The sequence below is a fragment of the Pan paniscus genome, chromosome 12 (genome assembly GCF_029289425.2).
Source record: "Pan paniscus chromosome 12, NHGRI_mPanPan1-v2.0_pri, whole genome shotgun sequence".
In the NCBI taxonomy this organism is placed as follows: domain Eukaryota; kingdom Metazoa; phylum Chordata; class Mammalia; order Primates; family Hominidae; genus Pan; species Pan paniscus.
In genome coordinates, this window is record NC_073261.2 from 118,618,426 (window position 1) to 118,639,970 (window position 21,545).

At 40.4% G+C, this 21,545-nt stretch overlaps 1 long non-coding RNA gene across 1 annotated transcript; it reads left to right on the forward strand.

Moving 5' to 3' along the window:
- Window positions 1-1,855: 1,855 nt before the first annotated feature.
- Window positions 1,856-14,741, forward strand: LOC130541260 (uncharacterized). The gene is made up of 6 exons (XR_008955307.1): window positions 1,856-1,905; window positions 3,701-3,877; window positions 5,313-5,420; window positions 11,959-12,032; window positions 13,704-13,738; window positions 14,446-14,741. It is a non-coding gene; the product is annotated as an uncharacterized LOC130541260 (long non-coding RNA).
- The last annotated feature ends 6,804 nt before the right edge of the window (window positions 14,742-21,545 follow it).

Genomic DNA, 21,545 nt, shown 5'->3' on the forward strand with positions numbered 1-21,545 from the left:
TTTGTCTGTCATTTATAGACTTTCTCTTGTGTATATCGTGGTTTTAATTTGCATTTATCTAATAGTTACTTAATTTGAGAAGTTTTTAACATGCTTTCGTCTACTTAGATATTCCTTTTTGAGGTACCTACTTCGAGACATCTGTCTTTTTTATTGATTTGTGTAAATTTTTATATATTCTGGGAAGTCTTCTCAGATATGTGTCATGCAAATATCCTTTCTTATTCTGTGGCTTGACTTTTCCTAATGGTGTCTTTTGGTATGCAGAGAATACTTAATTTATTGGAGTTCTATTTATCATTTTGTGTGTTATGACTAGCAATTTTTTGTGTCTTGTATAAGGTCTGCCTACCCCAAGGTTACGAAGATGCTTTTGTATGTTTTCTTTAAAACGTTATTGTTTTACTTTTCACATGTAGATCTAAACTGTCTGGATTTTGTTTTTATGAGGGAGGGGTCAGGATTTATCCTCCACCTCAACTCTGTGTATCTAATTGACCCAGCACCATGCATTAAAAAGATGACTCTTTTGTTGTGGGAAGATTTTAATGCAAGGAAATAAAACCTAGAAAATTTTGGAAAAGCCAGGGAACAAAGGACAGTGAAGTTATTGCTAAAGTTTTCAGCTTGCAACACTACAGCAGGAGTTGTGGAGGAGCTTGCCTGGGAGCTACTGAGACCTTCCCATCTGTTTCCTCCCCACACTGGTCTATGAGTCACCTGTGCTTCTTCCCGCCACAGCTGCTGGAGAACGTGGCCTCCTAACATGGCCTCCTTCCTTTTCATGGAAGCCTATGGGGAAGGGATTCTAAGAAATGCCGTCCTAGGCTTTGTCTCCGAGGCAAAGTGGTAGAGAAGACTCCAGGAGGTGGAGTTGATGCCAAAGTGCAAACATAGTTCACGGAGTCACTGAACATTCTTGCACCTGTGATGCAGAAATTAATTTTGAAGTTGGGTTAGATGGTCTCTAAGAACTTTCTATCTCAAACATTCATTCAAACATTAGATATTATAAATGCTCTCTTAATGAATTTTATTCATTCACTGAGGTATTGAACTAGGCCAAAAATATAAAAAGAAAAAGAAGGAAAAGCACTTTTATCAGAGGCACTTCGAATACCACTGAAATAGGAGCAGGCAAACAGATGACACAGTGCAGGAAAATAGTGGCTATGGCTGTAAGAATATACAGTGCAGCAGGTTATAGGCAAAGGTGTAGCCAGACTACCCGAGGGACACTCCTGCAGTGTTACTGGAAGGCTATGTAGAATCCTGCCTGGAGGAGCAGAGCAGGAATTGGAAGCCCCAGAGAAAGAACAGCAGGTGTACCCAGGGATGCCATTGTAGTACCTGGGAAAATGTAAACTCAAGCTTTGTTTTCTTTTATCTTGAATTTCTTGAGGAAAACCACAGGTGCCTTCAAGGAAACAGATGGAAGTTGTAATCTGTTTTGTGTAACCAAAGCGTTAGGCAGAGTTTGTATGGCATTGGGCAAGTTACTTCCTCTCTGTGCTATGATCTCTTCTCTCAGTTAATCTCCAGGAAGAATCTCCAGGATTCTTCCTGCATCTTGCAGTTTGGGCTCTGGAGGGTTCTTGAGTTTGTTCTTCCTCTGCACTTTATTTGCAATTGCAAAAATTCAGGCATGCCGGGCTTACAAGTTAGAGACAAATGGCATCTAAACTGGCTTTCTCTTCTCTACAGGTTTCTTTCCAGAATCTTTGGACAATAGGTGGAGTGATGGCAGAAAGGGGGAAGAATGGACGTGGTGGGTGTCAGCCAATCACAGCATATTCAATGATTCCACATGGATTGGAGAGTGTTGAATCATGAGGAGGCTGGCAAAAGGGCCCTCTCCTCATGAGGTCTGGTTAATATCAGGAATTATTGCCTCAAACGCTGCAGGTGTGGATCGATCTCTTTCAGTTCCAGTAAATGGGGCTGCAACTGCCTTTGACAACCTCAAAGCTGCACAGTGCTCATGCCCTGGGGCAGACAATGATGTGGGGGAGTTGCTGATTTTAGGATAGAAAATTACAATGCTTATATAGTAAACAGCACCTGGAAGTTTACTAATGATTTTTACAATTAACAGCAGCAGTGCGGTCTGATTATTCATGTGTGCTTTCTGTGAAAGAAAAGAAAGGAAGCAGATGTTGAAAAAAGTCACATGGCTTAGATTTTATTGGGAGGGGAGATGCGGTGGTGAAAGAAGGATGTATGAGTAGGAGCAGGAGGAAGGAAAGAGTGTGAGGTAGAGAATTCTGTTATTTTCTTCGGGCTATAATATGCAAATTACGCTCTTTCAAATTTCAAAATTAACCTCAAGGTATGTTCTATATCATAAGAACTCTTTTCTGCAGCACGTATGTTTAAAAGCTTATATATTTTGCAGTAGCTAGGCAATTTCATAAGTGCATTAGGTATCAATAAAACATATATGATTGGGCATTTTAAAAGTCTTTTTCTTTTTTTTTCTGAAGCAGAGTCTTGCTCTGTTGCCCACGCTGGAGTGCAGTGATGCAGTCTCAGCTCACTGTAACCTACACCTGCCGGGTTCAAGAGATTTCTGTGCCTTAGCCTCCTGAGTAGCTGGGACTACAGGCGCCAGCCACCACATGCGGTTTTGTTTGTTTGTTTGTATTTTTAGTAGAGATGGGGTTTTGCCATGATGGCCAGGCTGGTCTTGAACTCCTGGCCTCAAGTGATCCACCTGCTCCAGCCTCCCAAAGGACTGGAATTACAGGCATGAGCCACCATGCCCAGCAGTTCCATGTAGTATTTAAATGTACCAACATTTTCTTAGTTGTTGAAAAATCTAGTATTTTTTACATACAGTAATTAACCAATTATTGATGGGGAATTTGTATTATTTTAGATACAAGAAATGTGCTTGAATAGACTTTTGCTTCTGTTAAATTTTTCGTTAGGTAAAATTCCAAATGATGGGATCACCTGGTGACAGGAAAAGAGCAACAACAATCACAGAAGGCTCTGGTTTCTTGTTATGCTATTGGACTGGAAAGTGCTCTCAGGAGCTGGTGCATGCTAAATTCAGCCCAGTCTCACCAATATCAGAGTGGGGGTCTCTGTGTGTTCACGTGCACATACACGTGTGCATGCAAATTTTTCTATCTATGCCTAGTATCACAAGATGGTTTTAAATCTATTATTTGTTAGATTATTGGCCAAGAAAAATTTTTCTGTTTTTAAATTTATTGAATTTTCTCCCGTGTATAAAAGGACCTTTCATATTTGCCTCATTTATCTACCATTTGAATCTTAACATTTTATTGAAAATTTCCTCAGGCAGTAAATTCTACGAGGGCAAAGATGTATCTGTATGCACACAGAGATGAAGAGTGACTTGCCCTTCTTTTCGTCTCTCTCTTTCCCTCCCTTTATTCATCCTTTCTTTCTTTTTCTTCCTCTCTCCCTCCCTTCCTTCTCTCCTTTCTCTTTCTTTTCTTTCTCCTTCCTTTCTTCCTTCCTTCCTCCCTTCCTCTTTTCTTCTTTGCTTCCTTCCTTTCCTTTTCTCTCCGCCTCTTTCTCCTTCTCCTCCTTTCTCTCTCTCTTTCTCTTCACTCTCTGCCTCTTTCTTCAATGTTTTCTGTTGCTGAGGACCTCAGTGGACAACAATGGCTGTATTTGAGATTCCTAATTAACAAACCAATATGGTTAAATTTTTCTTTAAATCTAGGTTCAACCTGGATCAGAAGCCAAGACCAATGCTGCACTTGGAAGGGACGACCAATAGTTCTGTGTTCCTGACCTGTCTTACAGTCTTTCGCTTCTATCCGCAGTGGACCGTTTGGCTGATCACATCACTCTACAGCTGAACTTCTGCCACATTTGAGCACCCACATTAGAGACAAAAGTATGTATGAGAAATAGAGCCACTCAGAGCCTATCTGCTACACACAATTTCAGCACGAGGGCAAACAGCATGGTGACAATGGCTAATCACTGCCATTTACCTTTATGTCTTCCTTAACAGTTGAGACACATTAAGTCAGTGTTTACCTACGTGCTGTACCTCAGACTTGTCACCAAGAAAGCTCAGTGGAGATTTTGTAGGTAAAGAGAGAAAATAATGTCTTGTATGTCTTTAGCAACATGCGCACAATGCTTCTTAGTACTGTGGGCAGTCAAATGCATCTGGGAGTCTCAGTTCTTCATCTACAGGTTATGGATGGTATAAAACACCTCACAAAATTCTTGGGTAGTTAGTTGTGAAAATGTGTGCGAAGCACTCACCACAGTGCTGATCACACGTGCACATCTCGGTGACCATTAGTTCTCTGTCCCTTTCTTCATGGGCAGAAGGCAAGTGCAGATCTTGCACATTGTAAAGTAGTAGAGTACTTCCCTTTTTTTTTTTTTTTTGAGATAGAGTCTTGCTCTGTCACCCAGGCTGGAGTGCAGTGGCACAATCTCAGCTCACTGCAACCTCCACCTCCCGGGTTCAAGGGATTCTCCTGTCTCAGCCTCCTGAGTAGATGGATTCTCCTGCCTCAGCCTCCTGAGTAGCTGGGATTACAGGCACACGCCACCAGGCCTGGCCAATTTTTGTACTTTTAGTAGTGATGGGGTTTCACCATGTTGGTCAGGCTGGTCTCGAACGCTTGACATCAAGATCCGCCTGCCTCGGCCTCCCAAAGTGCTGGGATTACAGGCATGAGCCACCACACCCAGCCAGTAGTAGAGTTCTTAAACAAACATCCCCTAAGGGTCTAAACACAGGCTCTACTAAGTTCTACTTCACCTACTGAATTTCCCAGCTGATGGGAGAAGCCCTGTCTTTGTTCATTCAGAGGAGTTAACATCTGGATATTCATAGGCACATACTTTTATCCCCCCCAAAATGTCAAAGCTTATACAAATACAAAGATGATAATTAGAAATTGGTCTCCAGCCTTTTTGGACTTGGCTTCTCACTTGAGATAGAATCAGAAGATTCTGGAGATATTTTTTAATTTACCTGAAATGCCTTTCTTATTTTCACTGTCCTCAATCCTGTAGGTTATAAATCTAGGCACTTCCTGTAGAGAAATGCATTGACTTCTTCTAGCAGGCTTCCAAAGTGAGCATTCATTTCTGACTAATCCATATATACTAAGTTTCACTGTGTTTTACCAGATTATCAAGAACACAGGAACAGTATGCGCAAACAAAGAGACCAGCTGATAGCATGATAGGACATTTTCTATTTGGTGCAAATTGGCTTGTTAAACCCTGCTTCAGTCTTATCAAGTAATGGACAGTGCTTACTTCTGAGCTGACAAACAAAATATTTCTCTTTAATCTCTCAGGTTGGGGAGATAATGGAGAGGCAAGACAACAATATGGGATTGGCTGGAAAGATGACAGACTGCATATGTACATCAAATAAATTCCAAACGCAGCCGTCTATTCCCAAGGTATCTTAACTCCACCAGATATCATCTCACTGCTGTCTGTCAATGATTACTCTGTCTAGTTTTAATATTGAAAGCAAGTTTTCACCTTCAGCAAAGCCATGCAATGTGACCAGCATGTGATCTAAGAATTCAAGGCTGTACCAGCTGTTCTCTAAACACTGAGTCCCACCAACCATGGCAGGAAGAGTGGGCCTTGGGTTGATATGGCTGCCAGCTCACCAATCCCTCCAAATGTTCCTCATGTGACTTCTTTCTAGGAATCTCTATTCCAGGCCCTTCATTCTGACCATCACCACCTGCATCTTGTATCCTGGATTCTTTTATTTTAAGAATTTTAAATAGTGCACTAGAGGTTGTAGAAGAGATTCTTAAGATATGGGTGTCTTTACTGTATTCTTAAGAGGCCGTGCATGATACATGGAGGTCAACGACATCAGAACCTTATAAACCTGACATAAAGATTGTAGGGAGCCCTTAGCAGGAGAGAAGATCATTGAGTGCCCATGGCTGCAGCGGAAGGTAGAAGAGGAACTGGATAGCAGCCTGGAGCCGGAGAGAATCATCACCCACAGCCAGGGAGGCGTGGACTTGTTTTGCGTTGGTTGTTTAGTTTTGCTTTTATTCTCATGCTTCCCTGAATGGATCTCTGTCAGTGCTTTAACATCAACAGAGTAAGAATAAAACATGGGTCAGCCCTGTCTCAGCCCACGGTGGGTGGGTGATGTTAATTTGAAACTAGACCACAGCATGGGTGGAGTCCTCAGCAAATGGTACAGCAGACTTGGCCAGCCTGACAGAGCCCCTGAGCCCCACCTCCACCAAGTGGGACATGTAATGACAGAGAGGTTGATAACCATGGGGACAAAGCAGTGCCTGGAAAGGAAATCCTAGAAAGTTCTATGGTGGGGAGAAGGCAGTAAGGAGATTCCAGACCCTAGAATGTAACACTGGGAACTCTGTTCCCTGGAACAGCCCCAAACTTTCCTGGAGGAAAATAAACTAAAGGTATGCTTTTACTCCATTATCCAGCACACACTGTACACAAAGCAGCTAGTAGTCCCATGAGAATAAAAGATGATCTCACAGGAAATCCCTCTGGCCAAAGCACTATGAGAACCACCAAATAAACAGAAATATCAATACTTGAGGAATCAAAACTAACAGAATGATATAGAATAAGAATATAAAATATGTATATTGTCTTCTGAAGTTTCACTGAAAAATCATCTTGCAAAATGCAGGTTAATTGGAGATAAGACATACAAATTTACTTAATGTATATACACAGTAGCCTTCAGAATGAAGATGCAAAGATATAGAGGAAATTGTCTGTTTTTATGCTTAGGTTCAACAAAGTATGAACAGCTGTATAGAAATATGATTGGACCAAAAGTATATGATCTAATGCTAATAGGCAGAGTGGGGACACCCAGCAAGCCCTGTCTATCTGGACTCTTCTTAGCCTCTCTGAGCCTGCATTCTTTCCTTCTGAGAATTGGACAGGACCCTCTCTGGAATGGGGTGGTATTAGCCCATTCTCACACTGCTATGAAGAAATAGCTGAGACTAGGTAACTTATAAAGAAAAGAGGTTTAATTGACTCAGAGTTCCACATGGCTGGGGAGGCCTCAGGAAACTTACAATCATGGCAGAAGGCACCTCTTCACAGGGTGGCAGGAGAGAGAATGAGTCCTGAGAGAAAGGGGAAGCCCCTTATAAAACCATCATATCTCGTGGGAAATCACTCACTATCATGAGAATAGCATGGAGGAAACTGACCCCATGATTCAATTATCTCCATCTGGTCCTGCCCTTGACATGAGGGGATTATTACAATGCAAGGAGAGATTTGGGTGGGGACACAGAGCCAAACCATATTAGGGGTCTTATGATCTACAGTCAAACAAGGTAGGTCAGATAATTTCTCTATGGCCAGTTTGTACACAAAAAAGCAGAGACAACACTTATGTAATATTTCCAGGTTTTATGATTGGCTTAGGGACAGTGGGACTTTGGTTTCTATGACCCACCTTGGGAAAGAGATATTTTCATTTCTATGGCTGGCTAAGGACTGAGAGACAGAAGGTCAGGAGAAAGAGAAAAACTTTCACTGCTCAGCGGCCTTCTTTTTGGAGTGTCGTTTTTCTGAGCTCTAAATGTGTGTGTGTGTATATATATATACACATATACACATATTCTCAGAATAAAAAAGATATTGAAAGCAAGAACAAGCATACATGAAGTCTTTGGGCATGACAAATGAAATTGATGAAATAAAGAGCTTAATGAATGGATTTTTACAGATGAATAGATAATAGATATAGCTAAAGAATCAATTTGTAAGTTGAATTTAAATAATGTCTTCCAGAATACATTCAAAAGCAATAAAGTAATATGATGATTGAGAAAAAAGTTAAAAGATATGGAAGATAGAAGTACTAACATTAATTTAATAAAAGTTCCAAAGGGGTCAGGCATGGGGGCTCATGCTTATAATCCCAGCACTTTGGGAGGCCAAGGCGGGAAGATCACCTGAGGCCCAGAATTTGAGATCAGCCTGGCCAACATGGCGATATCCCATCTCTACTAAAAATTAAAAAATTAGCCAGGTGTGGTGGCACATGCCTGTATTACAAGCTACTTGGGAGGCTGAGGCAAAATAATCACTTGAACCTGGTAAGCGGAGGTTTCAGTGAGCCAGTATCGGGTCATTGCACTCCAGCCTGGGTGACAGAGCGAGACTCCATCTAAAAAAATATAATAAAAATTTTAAAAAGTTCCAAAGGCAAGAAATGAAAGGAAGGAAATATTGTCATTATATATTAGAATGTTTCCTATTATTTTTCACTTTTCATAGTGAGTATTTATTTGCATATTTTCTTTTAGCATCTAGTTTGTCTATATCTTTCTTTTGTACAAGTCAAAAAATCTTTGCTTTAAAAAAAAAGCACACAAAAACACACACCAGATAATTAACAAATCCTTCAGCCCATGAAATGGAAATACTAAAATGTCAGCTAGATTTCTGATAAAAATGATCCCAAAGTTAGAGAGAAGATGGTAATAAATAAAATGGACTATGAAAATTGGAAAATGATAGTAAATTAAGCAAATTACTAAACTTAACATAGAGTAACACTGTAAAAACTGTCTGCCAATAAAATGGAAATCTCATTGATAATAGATGGGTTTCTGAGAAGCCAAATTCGGTATATACGTGTGTATATATATATGTATGCTCAATACAAATTTATTTATATATATGTACATACACACACATTTGTATGTGTATATGTACATATACACACACAAATGTGTGTGTATGTACATATACACACACAAATGTGTGTGTATGTACATATACACACACAAATGTGTGTGTATATGTACAGACTAGTAACCATGAAATATTAATGATATAATTTTCTATAGGTAGCTATGTAATTTTAAACTTCCAGGAAACAGGTAATCCCTATCTGATGGAACTTGTCCCATATAATATAAAAAGTAAAGTCATCTCAAAACATTTCATGAGGCTTCACACTTTATAAGATTGATTCTAAAATTAGACAAAGATATTATAAGAACAAAAAAATCAGTTTTACTTATATATGTAGATTTAAGATTCTAAATAAAAATTAATTTACTAATTTAATGACAGCATGAAAAATAGTATCTCATGACAAGCAGCATTCGTAACAGAGATTCAAGGACAGTTCAGCCTCAGAAAAGTAGAAAAAATCCAAATAATTATCTTAATGGAAATGGATACAGAAAAAAGCATAAGACAACTTCAATACCAATTTATTACTTTTAAAAAACCAGTGCCATTAGAATACTAGAAAGGGAAGATGACTCTTGTAGTTTGTTGAAAGTTATTTATCAAAACCCTACATCCAATATTATATTGAACTGGCAAATTTTAATCACATTCTTTTTAGGCACATGATAATGAAAACAACCGTTCAACATCTGTTCTGTGAATGGCAGTCAACTGAATGAGTCAAAGCATTAAGAAAAGAAAAAGAAATGCACATAGAGACTATAAGATCAGTGACATTGTCATTAGTTGCACATAATGTGATTATTTCAACAGAGATTATCAAGAGGGGATGGGTAATCCAGAGGAGCCATTACTACTATCATAAGGTTTAGTGAGATTGCCAGAGAGAAAATCAATAAGTAAAAACCATCAGTGTTCTTCCACACTAGCTAGAAATTTGACCACCAGAAAATGTTAGACAAAACGGCAATAGAAGTACCATTTATAATAGCAACTAAAATACGGTATTTAAGAATACAACAACAACAATATAAAACACCTTTATTGAATAAAACAAACTCCAAGAACAAAAAAAAGGAGTTCTGTACAAGAGTTGACTGATTGGATGAGTTAACTTTCAGCACTTTGAATTTGCCTTTGGGTCTCCGTGGTTTCTGAGGCAGAATCAGCTTTGAGTCTTATTGAGGATCTTCATAGGTGATGAGTTCTCTGGACCTAAGGCTTTGAAGCAGCTCCAATCCTGTTCTGCCTCCTGCTGGGTTTTCATTATGAGTGTGGGATGTTGGTTTTAAGTCCCCTGAAGAGATGGAGAAAGAAGGAAGGCAACTGGGCAAGTTCAAATCCTTCAAAGCTTGCTGTTCTTACTAAGATTCTGTCACTTTTCTTATATAAATGCAACCTGAATTGCTTCAAGTCTCAGGCTAATTTCCAGAGTTCTGAAAAGGTTGATTCAGACCATTTTCCCCCAGGGTTTTGTTTCCATAGAGAAAGGAATTCTCAAAAGTCCTCATTTTGCCATTTTTGCTGCTGCTACCTGTTGGATGAGTTAATTTTATGAATAATCAGTTTTGCTAAAATCCATTCATCAATTCAATACAATTCTAAGCAATTTCTTCAGTAGCAGGTTTTGGCAAATTGGAAAATCAATTAAAAATACATTCAATAGTTAAGAAACTTTGGAAATGAAGAAAAGAGATGGGGGAATAGCCCTACCAGATAAGAGGACATGCTTCCAAACATTTGTCAAACAAATAGTATTTTAGAACAGAAATTGACATACAAGCCAGGAACAGATGGAGAAACCTGCAAACTTGATGTGTAGTGAAGTAGTGAAAGCACAGAGGTTTAGCAAATGTATTGGGAAACCTGGGTCTAAAGTTTTACAATTAAAGGTAGATTCCCAACTCACAACACCTCAAAAATCAACTCCAAATGGAACAAAAGTCTAAATGTAAAATGTAAAGATTTAAAGCTTATGAAAATGAGGAAGTACATCATTGAGATGAGGGAAGACATTCAGTAGGATTTCAAAAGCACAAACCAAAAAGGAAAACTTAATAAAGTGATAAATGTAAATAAGGGTTAGCTGTAAATATAATTACCTCTAAATTAAAAATATATATTTAACCAAGAATGTCAGAGACAAACAGGGAAGAAGGGATACTAATGAAAAACAGTTATAAAATCTTAAATTTTCAAAAAAATTCACATCTAGAATTCATAGGAGCTCACGTAAATCAGGAAGGAAAGGAAAACACAACAGAAAAATGGGCAATGATTATGAATAGTCAATTTATAGGCCTTGAAATATTAGTGATTAATAAATATGTAAAAGAAACTCAAATTCACGAGCAATGAGAAGGATACTAGTTTTGAAAAGCACGAGGTCATTTATTATAGCTTCGTATAAGGTAGACATCATGACGTATGTGTAATATGAGATGCTATTCAATGACCTGAATATGTAAAAATTGAAAAAATGTAACATTGTATCAAAATTTTTTAAAAGACTTTTATTTTATGTTTAGGGTGAACACAAGTCTTAGTTTGGTAAGGATAGTCCCAGTTTTTGACTGTTATCGCAGAGTGAATATTACTAGGTGCCCATTTCACTCTCAACATTCCCTGGAAAATCAGTTATATGCCCATTGTACTTGCTGCACAAGACCATTAATTTAAATTTAAAAACACAAAGTCTTCGCACTCATTTTCCAAAGAATACATTGGTTTTATGTACATAAGGCTCAAAGACAAACAAATGGACAAAAAGCATGTGTCGGGGTGGAGGGGAGGGTGCAAGGGATATTTAAGAATAACCTAAGGAATCTGGGACTTGGCGCTCAGGTTAGAATTTAGGAATTTCCTACGACCCCTTCTTTCCACAGTCAACAATTAATTTCCAGATTATGTAAGGGCCACCCATGCTTTCCTGGATAAACCTGAGAAAAGCAATGCTTTTGGAGGACAAAATGGAGTCCTTCTCAGAGGAGTCAAATAAATCCCTCTGTAATGGTATGCAGCCTGTGTCCAGGACGCAAACCAATCTCAGACGTTAATAAGAAGTCTCAGCTGTATAAACCATAGTTACAGGATGTTAAATTCAGGAAATCTCATTTTACACCAAACAAGGAAAGGGGTTCTAACTGGGCTCCTCTGCAATCAGATCCTATTGCCTTCTTGGGCTCACCAAGCTGTGCTGAGGGATGGTCTGGGGGAGCTCATGCAGCCTTGGGCCGTATGTCTCTTCCTTTACAGGTTTGGACAAAACAAAGGAACGAATGTGGAACAGAAGTTTCAAAGACCTCTACGGAAAGATAAAGTTCTCGGAGGTATCAACCTCATATGAAAGGGTCTTTTAAAAGGTCATTTTATTAAAGCTATGGAGAAGAAATAACCTTCGGAAAAGGTGGTTTTTCATTAGATGGAATATTTATTTTCTTTTGATTTTGTACAGTCTACAGTGTACTTTTATTCCTTATTTGTCAGAACAGCCCTATGAGATAAGTAGGATTAACATTCCCACCCTTGTAGGAGAGCTGCTATGTCAACCCTTGTCTCTTGGACATGAAAATCCATGTTCCTAATTATTATATCAGGATTTGGTCAGGAATACAGGAGCAACTCCACGTATTTTAAGTAAGGGAAAGTGAGGCTCAAATCTTTTATCAAAAAATAGAACAGAAAATAAAGAAGCACGAGTTACAAGCAAATACCTTGTTAAATGGGATCTTCGTAAGCATTGCATCACCTCCTCTATCTTTGCAGGTGTCTGGTCTTTTGCAACAGACTGCAGGAGGGGCAACCTGTGTTCTCTATATTGTGACTTTTCCTGGAGTCTCAGAAAAAGTACGTTTCCTAGCCTTCCTTGCAGTTAGGTTGGGGCCATATAACTCAGTTCTATTCAGTGGAATGAGAGGGGAAATGATGTCTATCACTTTCAGGCCTGTACTTCCTCTACCATCTTTTTGTTCTACCACTGAACCCTTGGATTCCAGATTTTCCAGATGCTGTGGCTACACAATGGAGGAGAACCACTTGACCTGTAGGGACTTTGAGTGAAAATAAATAAATCTTTACTGTGTTAAGCCATGCAGATACGGTAGTTGTTACAGCAGCTAGCTGGTATTAATTACCCTCTTAAAGGGGTGCCAAGACATTGGTATATTCTATCTTGCTTAAGAACAATAGACAGCTGTCAGTCTATTTCCTCTGCTTCCCATAAATAGGAAGCAATCAACACCTGGTAAAATTATTGGGTTCCTGACTAGCTTATGGAGTCCTTGTGGGCAGGGATGTTGTAAAACTATTTTGTAGCCTTCTTTTCTTCTGTTAGGTTGGTGCAAAAGTGATTGCGGTTTTACCTTTGGCAAAAACCGCAATTACTTTTGCACCAACCTAATAGGCTAGTACCTGACACATTGAGGGTAGGCAGTAAATGAATCTACAAGGACTAATGAATGATTTGATGAGCCATAATTTTGAAGTATTCTCATTCAATGCAGACTGAAATTTTTTTAATTATTTGAAAGGTAAATAAGACAACTTGTTTTGCTAAAAAATGATAAGCAACTAAAAGGAGGACTATAATCTCATTTGTACTAAAAATGTAAGATTATTTGAGTTTTATTATGTTTAACATTTTTCTTATTGACTACCACAATAATGAGGAATCATTTGTGCCAATCAATATCAGTATGGCCTCCACACACACGGAGCTCTGATCACTGGCTGTACTTCTGATAAATCTGAGATGCTCTGTGCTCAGCAATGCTCAAGGTTCTGTCAACACGAATATCTCCTTACCCCTTGGAACAAAGGAAACCAATGATGTTCCTGACATCTACAAGAGTGCCTTTGAAATGGGTTAACTTTAAAAAATTTTAAATATGTGTCTTGTCTTTTCTAATTCAACTGGTGTTTGGATTTAAAGTTAATTATCTGATTTCCTAAACTAACTTCTCTCTGCATTTTTCTCCCTCTGATTTTGAACATTCCTGAAGATTGGTTAGCCTACAGTATCTAAGTGGTCTGTAATGTAAGTCGGAAGGGTGTGATGCAAAATGGAACTGGAGTGGCCTAATCCCTCCTCTTAGTGACCTAAGCTATTTAGAGGAGATGAAGAAATGCCTGAAACGCTTTTAATTAACCAAATAGCTATTGGAAAGCCATGTAGCCTACTGCCTGCCAGAAGCTGTCATAGCTCAACTATTTCAGGGTTTCTTTCACACAAACAAGACTGATTAAAAGCGACCAACATTATGTAATTGCCATTGTCTTGTTCATAACTATAAAGGTTTTCTCAGAGAAGCCACTGAGTCTGCTCATTTCCACAGTAATTGGTTGCTTCTCCCTGGCAGTGGAGATTCAGCCCCTAACTGGTGTCTGGAAGGAACAGTCAGGGAAGTTTCTGCTGAATAGTGTGTGCTGTGTTCTATGTGCCACGTGCTGTGTTCTGTGTGCTCGTGCTACACTGGCCTGCAGGGAGGTGATGGTAGGGAGGAGATGGGCCTGGGATAAGGAGGAGGCTGAAGGAGAAATGGCCAAGTGGGTACATTAATTATCTTAGAGCCCTTCTGGAGCAATCGTGGGCTCTAAGAAGAAATTATTAAGTAGCAGGCATTTGACTGTCATTTGAGTCTCATTTGTACTTTTAAAAATGGTTACGAATAGTAATAATGAAAAATAGAAATGTTTAGGAATATAATAGTGCTAAAGACTGTCCATTCAATCTTGTCCTTTTAGATATTTGTAACCCTAATGACCTGCTGCTGAAGGATAATCAAACCACAGTGACTAGGAAATCATTTCATCATTCCATAAAGATCTGCTGAGCCCCTCTAGGTGCTGAGGACTATGGAAAGAGGCCACAGTCAGGGGAGATAGTCTTTGCCCTTAATTGCTCAAGAATGAAGTGGGTGCAATCCTGGAACTCACAGTTGGGCAGGGGCAGTTTTCAGATATGACAGGCCTGCTTTCCTGAGATATGACTCAGCCTAGAATAAATATTTGTGCTTCATCGAAGGGTTTTACCATTAGAAGTTCTATTCATTGTTTTCACTGATGCGCAAATGACCAAAAGTGAATATAAGGGTTTGACATGTCTTTTATTAAATCCAGATTTGCCTTTCCAACCAAGTAATAGAGGCTTGAAGCTAGTATAATGTTTAGGTGAATATAAAACGTGGAACTACCACAGGCAATGATGTCTAGTCCTGAGAGTTTGTATTTATCAAAGCTTTGAGCCCAAAAGGGAAAAGGAATCAAAAGTCTCCCACCAGCAAAAATCTGGTGCTGTCTCCTGAGCACTGCTGGCTACACTATACCTTCCTAGGTGTGAATCACTCTTTCTCTCCATGGGGCCAGGTCTCTCTGTGTCTTGAAGGCTTCTCTCCCTAAAGTTAGACAATGGAGAAGGGCACAGCCTCTTGTTGCTCCAAACATTGGTCCACATGTATTTCGGGTTTTAAAGATTGAAGCACAGTATTTAGGGCCGCTGAGTCTGGATTTGAATCATATCATATTTCCATCACCCTGGCTGTGTGGCTTTAGGACCTGTATACTCTTTTAGACATTCCATTTTAGCTTTCTCGTCTTTAAAAGTAAAAATAAAGCCATGCAAAGGACAGCACTCGGCATGCTATCTCATGCGGATCACACACTCTGTAAAGAACCTCTCCCTTCTTCCCGCCACCCTATGCCCAAACTGCCTCTTTTAGAAGAGGGATGAGGATTTACACTCTGCTACATGCTTTATGTGGATTGTTCTTTACTACAAAGTTATAAAATAGGTGCTTTTAATATTCAGAATATGGATGAGAAATCTGAAGGCAAGGAGAGAATGAGAAATATACTCAATTTTACCCAGAAGCAAGCACTAATGCCAAGATTTGAACTGAGGCATTTACAACCTAGAACCCTTACTCTGTTATTTTTTGAGAGTGACATTTGTGCTTCTCTATTTTCCCTGGACACAATTATTTGGCATTGAAGAACAGGACACACACACACACACACACACACACACACACACACAGAGAGAGGATAAATTCTCTATTCTCAGTGGGAGAACTGTAATTTATATCTTAGGACTCCAACATACAAATTGCAAGGGTTGAGAGGAGCTTAGTTCAACCACACACACAATCATCTCCACTATAAAAAGTCATATTTCTGAACATGACTTTTCCTGTCTAGTCTTCTGTTTTGCTTAGCCCCATCACCAACATGGTAGCGATGATAAGAACTGGCAGAACATGATCGTCTCTCTGTGTAATGCACAAGCCACTTTTCTAATTCAAACTTCCCACCCTCTCTGCAAGGTAGCAAGGTGTGTCCAGATCACACACCTAGAGGATAACCTTGTAGGGCCTTAACCCCAGGCCTTCTCTGAATATTGTGTTCTTTTCATAACATCCTGCTATTCTGCTGTTAGATAGAACCAAGTGTACTGCTGGAAAACTAGTGACGTGGTTGGGGGCAGTCTGAATGCACTGTGATTTCATGGTAGCATCCCTTTCTCATGGCACCAAAACATAGATTCACAACAAAAGGAGAAAAGATACCGGATGAGGACTTGTTTAGAGCAAGAGTGGTGAACCATGCCAAGGGCCAAGGCTCTTCTGGTGAATAAAGTTTTATAATAACACAGCCACAGCCACTCAGCTAGACTTTTCCTATGTCTTCTTCCATGCTGCAATGCAGGCCTGAGTAATTGTGCTGAAGACTGTGTGTTCCTCAAAGCCAGAAAGCAAAGGGGCTCTCAGAGCACTCAGTGTCTAAGGGCATGATGTCAAAGGACATTGAAACTGGAGGGAAGGGCTCTGGATGTCCTAACTTGGGACACTGGAGCATGAAAAAGGAAGAGGATGGTAATTGACATATTGAATGCATAAAAATGCATGAGCCCATAGCAATATTCAAAATATTAATAAGACAGGGCAGAAAAATAAAAAGTGTGGAGGGGAAGAAGTTCTTTAGCGAAGAAAGCCAGCTAATAGGTGAATAATAGAATTAGAAAACAACAATTCTTATTGGTACTGTTGCTATGAAAAATATAAAATAAAGGTATCTTGAAGACTCTAATTACTGTATTAATCTGTAATTATTATAGGTAAAAGCATTATAATGCACAGAATAAGAAACCCAGATTAGGAATCAAGGAAAAAACAAAATCAAGCCCTTAGGCTTCCTGGATGGTATTCACTGGCCTGTGACTGAGTCGAGCCTCTTCCTGTAAGTATGTGGCAAGGCCCCAGGCTGGGTAATGGAGGAGATTCCCCGCCAGTTCCCTCCCCACCCCCAGGCTCCTGGCTTCCAGATGTCACTTCCCAGGCCCCCTTGCTCTTTGCTAGGCCAGGACAAGCCAGAGCTGAATGGCCCCTAAAGGAGACCATCCTATTCATCCCCCTCTCTTTCTGCAAGATGTGACAGTGTTTCATTTGTTTATCTCATTTGGTAACTTTTATTTGAAAGGGTGAGAATTTTGCAACTTCCCTAGTGCTGATGTTTGATAATCCATATGCACGGAGTTTCTCCTCCCTCATAGTTCACCTCCATCTAAGGGTGTTCACTGGTCTCCTTGTTAAGACTTCATGCAGATTCACCTAGGTTGTTGTATTAGTCCATTTTCACTCTGCTGATAAAGGCATACCCAAAGACTGGGCAATTGGGAAAAAAAAAAAAAGGTTTATTGGACTTACTGCACCATGTGGCTGGGGAGGCCTCACAATAATGGCAGAAGATGAAAGGTACATCCCAGATGGTGGCAGACAAGAGAAGAGAGCTTGTGCAGGGAAACTCCCCTTTTTAAAACTGTCAGATCTCATGAGATTTATTCACTCTTATGAGAACAGCACAGGAAAGACCTGCCCCCATGATTCGATTACCGCCCACTGGGTCCCTCCCACAACACATGGGAATTCAAGATGAGATTTGGGTGGGGACATGGCCAAAACATATCAGTTGTCATTATCTACTTCTCAAGTCTCCATAACAACCAAGGGGCTGCAATGTGTGAGGGACTGTACAGTCAGTTCACTTAAGTTTGAATCCAGATTCTGCCATTGATTTGCTGTGATGGAAGATGAGTTACTTAGCCTTTTGAGCCTCAGCTTACTCATCTGTAAAATAAGACTATTCAACACTGTATTTATTTGCTAGAGTTGTTATTACAAAGTGCCCCAGACCATGTGGCTTAAATAACAGAAATTATTGTCTCACCATTCTGGAGGCCAGAAGTCTGAGATCAAGGTGTGACCAGGACTGATTCCTTCTGAGGTTGCAAGGGAGAATCTGCTCTAAGCCCCTCTCCCTGGCTTGTCTTCTCCTGTGTCTTCTACATCTTCTCCCTGTATCTTTTCACATAATTTTCCTTGTGTGTCTGTCTCCAAATTTCCCCTTTTCATAGAAACATCAGTCACAGTATATTAGGGCCCATCCTGATGCCCTCCTTTCAACTTGGCCATCCCTGTAGAGACCCTATCTCCAAATACGGTCACACTCTGAGGTATTGGAGGTTAGGACTCCAACATACAAATTGCAAGAGTCAAGGGGAGCTTAGTTCAACCCACAATCATCTCCACTATAAAATCCATTGGAGATGAAATGATGTGTAGAATTTAGATGAAACCCTGCTTCATGGTGAGGCCTGAGTAAGTGTTATTTATTATTAATACATTGACTCTCTCCTTAGTGCTCCTTGAGGAGAGATTTTACTGCCCCCAATCTTTTCTGCAGGTCATTTCTGAGCCTCTAATTATCTTTAGAACTGTCCTGTGAACTCTCTCCTAAAATCCCTTGACTTTTTATTTGCAAAGTCTAGAAATGGGAGATGGAAGACAAGAGATTATTTGAGAAGGGAACATCTACAAGGAGGGTCTGGTGGCCACTGGACCCCGGGGGTCCTGGTGGCAGCCTTTGGACTTCCTCCCGAGTGGTCACTCCATACACTCAAGTCCTCCCTGTTCCTTGCAGTAGGGGTCTCCTCCCTTCTCCCTGGGCCTCCATCCCACATCTTTCTTGGAGCAGACCGTGACCTCTTCAGCTTCCACTAAGCAGGTGTAACTTCTCTGCCTGTGAACCAAGTTCCCAGTTTTTCCAGAAGGGAGTTTAGATCTGACTGTGGTGAAAGTGGACCTTGCCTGTCTATCTTGGCTTCAAGCAGTGCCATTAGGTGAACCCTTCAGGCTAGGGATGTCCTAGCAATTTCCTCCAGCCTCTTTCTATTTCTCATTTATTCCTGCAGCAGACACTTTGTGGACCCCTACTGGCCAGTCCCTCCTAGCACTGGTTGTGGGATATCCCAGGTGGGCCAGGCATGGCCCCTGACCTCAGGAAGCTGACAGGCTAGTGTTGAAGACACACAAATGTCTGAGACTGCCCCCCTTACTTCTGGATACCCCTCCTGTCCTATGGGTTCAAGATTTAGCCTTCTTCTCTGGGAAGCCTTTCCTGACCATGGGAGTCTGAAGGGTTCATGCCCTCTCTTGATTTCCTCTTGCACTTGTCTGTCCTGCTCAGCTATCAGCCCTCACCTGCCTTCCCATCTCCAACACAATGGAACTCCCTGCAATCCTGCCCCACCAGACTCAGCCTCATTTCTGACTGCACATATATAAAGAACTGCAGCTCTGTTCTTGAAGTCACAGAAACCAGCAAGGCTCCTATCACTGCCTCCATTTGGGCTGGGCTTCATACCCTGATGCAGCCCTGCTTACCTGTGACCACTGCTGGTGGTGGTGTCAGAGTCCCTGCACAGACCCGTACCAAATGTCCTTGATCTGCTCTTTTACAGAGCTTTTGGACCAAGGCACAAGCCATGGAAAGAAAGAGCTTCAAGAATAAATGTGAGCGTCCTCGGTGCCTTGTACTTGAGAACTGCCTCTCTGTCTCAGCCCAGGAAGCAGCCTGGTGTCCCATTGCCCTAAGGGCACTAGGAACCTGCATTGGTCTTGCAATCTGGTAGGACTACCACAGCGAAAGTCAAGTGGGTGGCCTCAAAATTTTAGGAAGTCTTTTAGACCTCATCTCTGTGCACCTGCCTTGCCTCTGCCCTGCCACTCAGCGAGCAGATAGAAACCCCCTTTGTTCCTCTCTGGATTGTGACATCCACCCACTAAAGTAACCAGGTCCTTTGGGCTGGATGTAGTGGTGATAGTTTACTCATGCAAACAATACTGACAAGAAATGAACCTGTGGGAGACTGCAGTTACTGGAGCTCCGTGATTTCAGAAGAAAATTAGAACTCACCAGGAAGTCAGAAATGCTGTCCCAGCCTCCCACTTGTGCCTGCAATAATTCAGGTCCTTCCGCTTTCCAAGATGCTGATGAGTCTCAGTACAAAGAGACCCCCACGTAGACCTCCCTACTTCACAGCTTCCTGAGAGTATGGATAACAGAACCTTGGAAAAAGACTGCGTTCAAGGAAGTGATTTGTTTAATCATTAAGTTTCTGGCTTGACTCTAGGATATGAATTTCCAGTCACATTCTTTCCACGCAACCAGCCTAACCTAAGCTGGCCTATGGACACTATTTTATCGAGTTGATTGTTGTTGTTTAGTCTTTGCATGAGACTAGAAGGAAAACCAGAGAAAGGTGAGGCGCCTGTTAAGACTTTCAGAGGAAAGGGAATCCTTTAGAGCCTGCATTCCATATTTAACCACAGTGCCACACACATACTTCTTTCTCTGCTATTCAAAAGAGGAAATATCAGAGAATAATACACCAAAAAATGCATTTATATTCTGCTTGGGAATGGTGTTTTCAAGTTCTGCACTTGAGAAAAAGTGTATTGTTATGCCATTTACCCTCTCATAGAAATTTTATTGTTTTATTGAAATAATTAATCTACTATATTAGGAAGACCAAACATTAAACTCAAACAAAAGCCTAAAGCTGTTTTATTGATATTTAATACAATAGTACTTGAAATCGATTATATACTGTTCTAATGGCTTTCTTCCAACCTCTTCAATGCCCCCATTACTGTTCTTAAATACACACACATGAACACACACACTCAGGAACGCGCACACACCAGGAAGAGAAAGAAGCTGTTCCTGCTTTCCAATTCACCAAGTCCCCACACCAAAAATTCTTAATTCTTAAACTCAGTATGGATAAAATAACCAGGAACTTGTTAAAATGTAGATTTGGTGCTCAAACCTCCTAGAGATTTTGATTTAACAATACAGTTGATATGGTCCATGGGCTGTCCTTGAGAAACAGCTCTATACCTACAAATTCAATCTAAGCTCACCCTGGCCAAAGCAAAGCATCCTGCAGGAGCTTCCATTGCACCAGTGGCTAGCACCTTTCATTAGCTGAGCTTTCACTGTCTTGGTCAATGCCTGTTAGCTCTTCAGGCATTACCTGAGATGAATTACTGTGCTGATCCGACAACCTCTAATGCAAGACATAGCTCAATACTTACCAATCAGAGACCCTCAGTCTGAATCCTGCACTGCAAGGGAGGGCTGGCCTGGTTCCTATTTTAAGCCTTGGATAGGATTGTCACTTGCCTGATGAGATCTCTCAGTTTGTAAACTTTCACATGTTCTTCTGTGGTACTTATCACTCAACTTTGTATTGCAGTTTATTTAGTTCATGCTCGCAGGGCCTTAATTAGGTTTAGTTTTCACCTTATGTAAAACTTAGCACAATGACTGGCATCACCATTAAAATCAATAATGGAATCAATAAATTCATTCAAATAAAAATCAACCATGCTTTCAACCTGTCTGGCTACTAAAAAGATAGACCACTAATTCATGCTCCCACTCAACCAAAGCTAAATCTCCATTTACATTACTTCCTCATTATTGAGGTATTTACGAATCCTTCA